The following is an 8,083-nucleotide window of genomic DNA, read 5'->3' as shown; positions in this document are numbered from 1 at the left end:
ACGTGTTCCAGTCACTCGGGTTCTTCGATACCAAAAACACATCAAAGGCATGTTGCCTATGAAAATCCTTGTACAAACTCAAACAGGCCCCGCAAGCCTAGTACCAAAGGTTTGCAACATTTATTCAAACACGCGGATTTAAAATCACCAACATTGATAGTTCTCTTTTTTTCTATAATCGCGGAAATCAAATGGCATATCTCTTACTTTATGTCAATGACATCATCTTGACTGCATCAAGCACATCTCTTCTTTAGCATTTCATTGATCTATTATCTAAAGAATTTGCAATGTCAAACCTTGGCCAACTTCACCACTTAATAGGCATCCAAGTTGAACATCAAAATAGTGGTATAATCCTTTCTCAAGCTTAATATGTCAATGAATTCTTAACCTGTGCCAACATGAAAAATTGCAAGCCGTGTGCAACAAATCTCGACATAGGATCCAAGCTCAGTGTCATTGTCGTTCAACCATAGTATGACATCTCCCTCTACTGCAGCCTTGTTGGTGCTCTCCAATACCTCACTATCACACACCTAGACATAACATATATGGTCCAAAAAGTGTGATTCTTCATGTATGATCCATGTGAACCACAAATCAATTTTCTCTAAGGCGTCCTCAGATATCTCCAACAAATCACCAACCATGGCCTTCACATTACACCTGCCAAGTCTACCAAACTGATGACATATTCAGATGGCGATTAGGGGTCACCCTGACACTCGACGCTCCACTTCTGGATACTGTGTTTTCCTTGGAGATAACCTATTATCATGGTACGCTAAATGACAACCCATAATATATTGGCCTAGCACCGCGACATAATACAAAGAGGACACAAACACCAAAACTGAAACCACATGGCTATGCAACCTCCTTTTCGAGCTACAACTTCCAGTATGCCAAGCCACAATCATTTAATATGACAACATCTTTGTTGTTTATCTCACATACATACCCATACAACACCAACCTGCAAAACATGTTGAAATTGATATTTACTTTGTTTGTTAAAAAGTTTTTTTAGGTTTTTTTTAGGTTCTCTTTGCATGCTCCATCTTCACAAAGGGATTACCATGTCAGCTATTCACCCACTTCTATTCCAGTCTCTCTATCCGTCCATCCATATATATATATATATATATATATATATATATATATATATATATATATATATATATATATATATATATATATATATGAAGAGATAAAATCTCTAAGATCGTTTAGATCTTTTACAGGTTAATCAATGAAGAACAAACAATTATAATAAAAAAAAGAATGAACACAAGATGGAATCAAGATAATACTGAATGATTCAAACGTAGTCACGCCTCAGCAGAGCTCTATTAAGAACTTCCACTATAGAGGCGAGCTAGGGTTTACAATACGATGATGAAAAATAATGAAAGCCCTCTTTACTAAGGATGCATGCATGCACCTTAAATACTAAAACCCTATAATAAAACAAAACACATTTGGACAAGCCCAAACCGGTTACAAAACTAGGCTAACTATAACCGAGCCCAAAGACGCAACATTCAGAACTCAACAATCTCCCCCTTTGCGGCAATTGGGGCGAGACCATTACTTCGGTTGATTAACAGCTGCTCGCTTCACTACCTTGAACAAGCTTGGAATTACAGCTAGAAAGACTTGGCGAAAGTCGATATACCATCTTATCAGCTCTGTGAAGTACTACTTATCGCTTTCACTATTTTGCTTACATCTGTGAATATTTCCCAGAATGTACTCCAAGCACGAAGTAGTAAAGAGATGTTTATCAGTTAGAGCGAACAGGAATTTCCTACCTTCTTGCTTGGTGAACATCACCGAGTTCAACTTCTGGTCAATCTTTCCCATTTTCATCTTGTTGACATCGTTTGCAGAACCAACATGCAAAATTGTAGGCTTCTTTCTGAGAACTGAAGCGGTCTCTTGATCCATCTTGGCTACTTCAAGAATGTAGCAGACTAACATTCTTTTCAGATGATCAATGATTGGCTCATACTCGACTGGGTCAGAGAGAAGAATAGTTTGCAGAACAATCCAATCTTGAGGATTGAGATTAGGTAGATCAGCAAGGGAGAAGGTATGCTCATACTTGGCCGAACCTCTGGTAACCTTTGTTGAGAGAAAAACTTGGAGACACACTTGAACAAATGTTAGAACAAGTGACTTGCAGAATAGTTAATGTCTACGGATCTAAAAGCTCAACAATAATAAAGTTAGATAGTTCGATAGTTAGATAGTTAGTTGCGGAAAGTAAAGAAAGATAAATGACAAAAGTTATATCAAGAATACATTAAACTGATTCATAACAAGGAATGCAGTCACTCCAAGTTACTAAGCGAGATCAAGTTTAGTGATTAAGTCTAGAAGACTTGCTCCGAAGAGAGGTTATGTTTCAGTAGCAGTTTAAGTGTAAAGAGTAATAAGATAGATAACTGATGAAGATAAGAAAGATGATTGAATGATAAATCTTGTGTATTGAGAAGTTAAGAGTTTTCAAACTCACATATATCACCAGTACTTAATACATAAGAAAGAGTCTATTTATAGAGTTTAGAAAGAACTACTCTATGAGTAGCTGTGCAAGGCATGCTGGACAATAGAGTGAATTACATGGTAAAAGAAATAACTAAGACTGCGGATAGGAAAGACTTGAATACTCTGGATGCTGATATGGTTACTGATGGAGAACGGTTGCGGTTACAGTTGTAGAGATTGACTCCGGGTGCTATATTGGCTGCAGGTACTGAACCGTTGCAGTAGTTAAGTTCAACAGGGTCACTTTTATGTTTCAACAATTTCCCCCTAAGTGACCTCTTTAACTTTGGTTTAGTTATCAAGTTTGAGAAACTTGATCAAAATCCACCGAAATTTTCTAACATTTTCCAGCCACATGATTCTTCTCGAGATCTCAAACTTGACTTCAGCAGTCGTGTGCTTTGGTTTTTCTACTGCGGTCTTGCGGATGTCAAGTTGCTTCTTGGGCAGGCGATGAATGTCATTCATCGGAATGAAATATTTGACATTGTCTGTCTTCCGTTTGAATATGATGCCAAGTTCTGGGAAGTTGGTTGCGCCTAGAGATCTTTCTTCATAACCTTCTGTAAGCATTGACACTGGTTCAAGTTGTGGAAGGCCAAATTTCTTGAGGATGGTGGGGTGGATGTCTGCATCAATCTTCGCAAAGTCACAGACAGTGTCCTTAAGGAAGGATTTGGCTTTGTCGAGAGCTATCTGCATCTTAGGATGTCTCTCTGCCTTGTTCTGAAAAACTCTGGCAATGAGAAATATTTCTTCAGGGTTCATGCAGGGGAAGTCTGCCTCGGTGCGGATGTAATCATGCTCTCTTCTGGTTACAGTGAATTAAGCAAAGTCTGCTTTCATAAACTTCCGCATCTTGTAGTTCTTCACTGCGGATGGTCTATCATTAGACCAAATGTTTTCAACTGAAGAGCCATGCTTCGCATAGAAGCGACTTAGTCTTTCGAATTCCATTGGCAGACGCTTGTGATCAGGAAGACTGTGGTCGAAGGAGTCAAAAACAGAAAAATACTTGGCATTGGGAGAAATTGGAATATCCCAATAACCATCGGATGGTGGTTCAGCATATGTGAGGTAGGGAGTGTAGTCTTCATCAAGTAGCCTGCGGAGAGGATTGACCCATGAGTTGATCAGTGATTCATCAATCATAGTGTCAAAACCGCATTCTCTCCATATAATTCGGCTAACTTGGCTGCTTTCCAGTCATGTTTCCTTTGGGCAGTAGCAGGAGAGTCTGTAGAGCTTTCTAAAGACATATGTTCCTCAAGATTCTTTAGGTGAGGAGGAGTCACAGGTCTGTTTAGGGTGTTTTTGGGTGATGAGTGGGGAGATGGAATATTTTGAGATCGTGGAGGAGAGGGTTGCGGAGTGGGAATTTTGTTTGTGGTGATTGGAGGGCTGTGACGGATGGATATATTTGAGCGATCACCTTCTTTATCATTTCCCCCTCTTGAGGAATGCAACCCTGGTGCTTCCTCAATCCATTGTTTGAGTCCATTAACTTTGGCACAAACCTCAACAAAGTGTGCTTTCATTGATTCGGCCAGTTGGGAGTTGTTTGGAATGGCAGAGTTGAAGAGCATCTTTTGAATATCCTTTGTGAGCTGAAGTATCTCTGGGCCATGAAAGTTTGAGTGAGGGATTTCTGTATTCGGTTGATTGTGGCATGAAGGATAGAAATCGTGGACTCAAAGGTAGTATGAGGCGTTCCGCTGCGGCCATAAAATCTTGATGGTTGGCCCTGCGGTTGCTGTCAAGAGATCGAATCCGCATCTCGACTTTGAGAGAGATGCGCTCAGCGGCCATACACTCTCTTGTTTCAAGTCGTTCGATGCGCTCAATTAGAGATTGCGGACCTGGGATATCTTTAGGTGGAGGTTGGGTAGGCTTAACCGCAGCCAAAATTTGATCAACTTTGGCTTGAAGGTTGAGGAATTCTTTTCGAGTGACAGCATCTTTCTTCTTTTTCTTCTTCTTTTCTTTGGGCTTTGAGGTGGAGTGCTAAGAATCGCTGGATTCTTCTTCTTCCTCGAACATCATAAGGTCGTCATCTGAGGGATTCAGTTTGTTGACCTCTTGGATGTCTTCTTCGTCAAAACCGAAGGTTGGGGCCGAGCTGAGTTCAATAGCTGGCTCTTCGTCTTGAGATGGGTTGACTGCAGTAGGTGGAACAGGAGTTGAAGTAGGAGGAACATTAAATGTATCTGCGGCTGCGGTTGAGGTTTGAGCTTTCAGCATAGTTTCAGCCATTTGGTCCATCCGGGTCTGAACCTTTAGGATTGTGGCAGCAGTGTGGGCGTTGCTGATGGCATTTGCCCAGTACCTGGTCACTGATTGAATTTCTTGTTCCTTCTGTTGTTGTTGTTTGACCTGCTGCTGCTTGCGGGCTTGGAATGCCCTTTTGAAGGCAACATACTTCTTGATTTCAGCATCAGTGGTTGGTTGATACCGACTCCAAGAGTCATTTGAGTCTTCATCGTCAATTCCTTGTGTTCGCACCAAGGTGTCCCTTGGGTTCACGAATCCTTGCACATTAGTGCTCACCGTGCCTAAACCACATGATACCGATGTAAGCAGAGTAGGATTTCCTGGGCTTCCTTGGTCTCCTTGACACGTGGTCAAGTTTGGCCTCGGCCCAATTCTGGCATGGGCGAAAGAGATGCCCTCCGGATGGAGTGGTGTTTGTAGTGTTTGGGATACTTGCAAGAGGATGGAGTCTAACTCCTCAGAAGAAAAGATGTGCAGCCGGGAAGCCCTGGAGACCTTAGGGCGATTACCAATTCTATCTTCTTGAGATACAACTAGGGGGCTTTCTCCACGTTCAGAAGAAGATGATGATGAAACAATCTCACAAGATGAGGTTGAGTGGTATTCGATAGTGGCATTGAATGGATGTGCGGCCATCCCAAGGACTACCGGAGCCTATTGAGAGGCTTCAGTATCAGTCTGGTCACGCATATGGCTAGTGGTTTCGGTTGTTTTTCTTTTCTTGAGGGTAGATATGGGTTGTCTATCTTCCTCAGAGTCACTCCTCGATTCAGTGGTGGTTTTGGTTTTGCGTTTCTTGGAGGGTGCGGTTTGTTTTGGGGATTTCTTTTTGGGTGTTGTAGCATTCTTTTTAGAAGCTACATATTTTCTCTGTTAAGAAATGTTAGAAAGTGTAATGGCCGAGGGGGTTGAGGTACCCTTTGGAAGAATAGTTGAAGAAGGAAGAGGTGGGGTAGAAAGGTATGGGATAATACCCCCCATGGCCTCAATATGATATGAGACATCAGCAGTCTCAAGACCAAGCAGTGAAAGAATGTGTGTGGGGAGCCTGCGGATAGGTCCAAAAATAGTTTGATCAGAGGAAGGATTATACCTTTTGAGATCCTTAGTAACAAAGAAATCGATGTCACTTCCCATGTAGAGACCAGCATCTGCATGCAGATCTGAAATACACAGAGACCAAAAGCGAGCAAAAGTGAGCTCGGTTGGGTTTTACTTTGGTTACTCTTTGGGAATGTACTGGAGGAAATCATCCCAAAGAATTTGACCGTAGTTGACATCATGGCCTATGAAGATGCTCCATACGAGTTCAAGGAGTTTGAGTCCCATGTTGTCAATGCCTCTGGTTCTGCCAGATAGACATCGGATGACAAAGTGGCATACAAACTGCCAAACCGCAGGCAGCTGATTCTTCTTAAACTCACCAATCCCTCGTATTGGTTTCTGGTAACCCATTTGGTAGAGTGTGGTAGTGATATCGGATAAGGATGGAGTGAAGATTTTTATGGACGGATGGATTAACAGGTTAATGGAGGTTAAGAATTTTTCTTTGGTCAAGATGACCAGGGAATCGTTGATGAGGTTCAGATGCACTTCTTCGGGGTTTTCCAGTGGTCTGTATGCAGACAAAGAACACTTAAAGAGTGTAGAAACGGGAACAACATCAGTGAATGCGTCGGGCCAAATAAGATATGGTTCTTGAGATGCTTGATCATCAGTTTTGTTGGAGAATTGTAAGATGGATGATCATCAAACACAGCTCTGAAGTTGCTTGAAGCGATTGTTGGTGATGTGGAACCGGTTTGATTCATCGAGCTTGAAGCCTTGGATTGCTTCTTGGATGCACCAGATTTCGCCATTGAGAATTGTGAGATTGAAGTTCTTGAGAGCTTTTGTGAGTTCTTGGAAAGTTAAGAGATTAATCGATTAACAAAGAGCGTAAACGATTATAGAGAAGAAGGTGGGTTTATAAAGGGGTAAAAGAATTTTAACCCTAGGTAAAAGAGAAAAGGGTGTAAGAAGTTGAATGGGGTTTTTGGGAGGAATCAATGATTCTGGGATTGAATCTCAGCCACACGAATATGAAACGGGTTTTGAAGAGATTTGAGAAGTCTTAAAAAGGGGTTTTGCATTTAATGGTGGAGTGGACGCATGGTAATACGTCAGGTAATCGTGGGTTGATGAGAGAGAATGTTGTAACTGATTGGACGTGTTTGGGAGAGGAAAGGACAAGTTGAGAAAGGATTGATTTGGGAATCATTCTTTTTGTCATCATCCCTAAAATAGGTCTGATACGGTGTTGATTAAGAAAGGTAAAGTGACAGTTTCGAAAAGGAATGTTTGTATTTTATTTAATGAAGGATCATTAAATAGCACACAAAGATTCAAGAGTTAATGAATCTGTTGGAATTTATTTGAGGTGGTTGCAAATGAATTCATCAATGCGGTTGAGAAACTCCATCGCGGATGAAAAAAAAAATTCAGAGAATCTGTGAGACAAACACTTGTACGAAACTTAGAAATAAAGGAACATTAAGACCCAAGAGAGGTACGTATGACATATGGTTGCGGTACTTAGATTGCGGTATCAAAACCATCTATCATATGTAATTATCAGTTAGAACCGCAATGGAGACCAAGGACGGTCTGCGGTAGCTAACACTTCAAAAAGAACTGTGGGTACGGATTCATCATTCCCAACATTTGTAAAAATACATTGAGTTTTGTAGAGTCAAGAGCTTTTGTTAAAACATCAGCAATCTCTTCATGAGTAGGAACAAAGATGAGATCAATATTACCTTTCAGAATATGATCTTTAATGAAATGGAACCGTAATTCAATGTGTTTCGTCTTGGAGTGCTGAATAGGATTATGAGAGATAGATATAGCACTTTCAGAGTCACAGTAAATTGGTATCCGCAGCATTCTGTACCCGCAGTCTAGTAATTGTGTCTTCGTTCAAAGAACTTGGGAACAGCAGCTGGCTGTGGCCACATATTCTGCTTCTGCGGTAGATAGTGATACACACGTTTGTTTTCTTGAAGACCAGCTTACAAGTCTTCCTCCTATAAATTGACATCCACCTGAAGTACTTTTTCTATCGAGCTTACAACCTGCATGATCCGCATCGGTGAAGGCTTGAAGACTAAAGTCGTTTCCTGTAGGATACCATAAACCCACAGATTTGCTTCCTTTAAGATACCGATGAATTTGTTTGGCTGCGGTCATCTGAGACACTTTTGGATCAGCCTGATAT

This window comes from Lactuca sativa, chromosome 7, assembly GCF_002870075.4.
Source record: "Lactuca sativa cultivar Salinas chromosome 7, Lsat_Salinas_v11, whole genome shotgun sequence".
Classification (NCBI taxonomy): Eukaryota; Viridiplantae; Streptophyta; class Magnoliopsida; order Asterales; family Asteraceae; genus Lactuca; species Lactuca sativa.
Note: the sequence above shows the minus strand (reverse complement) of the source record.